The following is a 1,530-nucleotide window of genomic DNA, read 5'->3' as shown; positions in this document are numbered from 1 at the left end:
GTTTGTTAGTAATGGTGAATTACACTGATTTCAAATATTAAACCAATCCTGTATTCCTAGGATAAATCCCATTTTGCCATGACATATTACCCTTTTAATATATTGTTGGATTTGGTTTACCCTAAAATTTTGCTTACAATTTTTACATGTATGTCCATGAAATATTTTGATCCGTAGCTTTATTTTCTCATGTGTTTGTCTAGTTTTGGTTTACATAATGTTTTTAATAAACAAGCCTTTTCCCACTGATCAATCACAAACATATTTGCCTATCAATATATGCATTTTTTCAATGTGTGGCAGCATCACACCACTTTACTTTGGATGAGTCATAACTTAACCTAATGTTGGATGTTTGCTTCCAACTTTTTAATATTATAAAAAACACAAGCTCTCCTTTTGCATAAATTTTTGCAAACACAAAATATTCTTAGGATAAATTCTCAGGACTAGTGGGTCAGAGGGCCACATATTTAAAAACTTATGTATTATAAAATTGTCCCTCAGAAAAGCCATAACAATGTATACTCCCATCTGCAGAGTACAAGACTGTCTGTTTTTCAAAACCCCTCCCAATACTAGGTTTAATTTTTGTTAAGTAGGTCAGTAGTCCTTGCACATGATGAAATCCTTCTCTCACACAAATCGCACAGCCTCTTCAGCCTAAATAGTTCTAAGTGGCCTTGAAATATGAGAGAAAAAAGAGAGAGAGAGAAAGAGGTAATGTCTTCTAGGTAGGGAAGTCACCATTATGACGGATTGCTAAGAATTATGTTTGTATTCCTTACCTTACTTCTGGTAGGCCCATATCTCCAGGGCAATAATGTGGCTTGCTAGATGGCAAACACTTTGATTTTCACACAGGTGGTTGAAGGATAAATTCTTTTTTTCACTTTCAGAATGTTGTATCTAGATGAACCCTTAACAACCAATTCGTCCAATCCCTCATTTCATAGATGGGAAAACTGAGACAGAGAGAGGGAGGAACTTGCCCAAGATCCCTTGGGAAATTAGTGGCAGAGCCAAATGGTTGGATAAAATTACTGATAAGTTCTGTTTTTGTTTTGTCTGTGACCCTTCCACTTAGAAGAATATTCAAATAGAAAACCCCACTTCCCCAGCATATACTTCTCTAAATCTTATGCTTTAAGGGAAGCAAATGTAGGGAAAAATTGTTTTTTCTCTAGAAAAAAAAATTGCTTTTGCATTTACATTCATGCTTGGTCTGTTTCCAGGGATATCATGGGCGAATGGCATCCCTTTTCCCAGTACATGAGGCTGATGGTACAAATGGTTGAATGTGGTTTTGGTTCATAGGTACAAAAGACCTCCAAAGAAATCTAAAACCAAAAAAGGCATAGTCTGAGAGGTATGAGTACTGGCTTGTGTCATGTACATTTCTCATGGAAAGATAAAGAAGCCGCTAATTAATATAGAGATGTTGGGGTTTGATGAATGTATATAACATCCACAATGGAAGTCAAGTTGGGGATGGGAGGAAGGGAGAGCTATTAGAATAAAAATAGATAA

This window comes from Meles meles, chromosome 3 (genome assembly GCF_922984935.1).
Source record: "Meles meles chromosome 3, mMelMel3.1 paternal haplotype, whole genome shotgun sequence".
Classification (NCBI taxonomy): Eukaryota; Metazoa; Chordata; class Mammalia; order Carnivora; family Mustelidae; genus Meles; species Meles meles.
Note: the sequence above shows the minus strand (reverse complement) of the source record.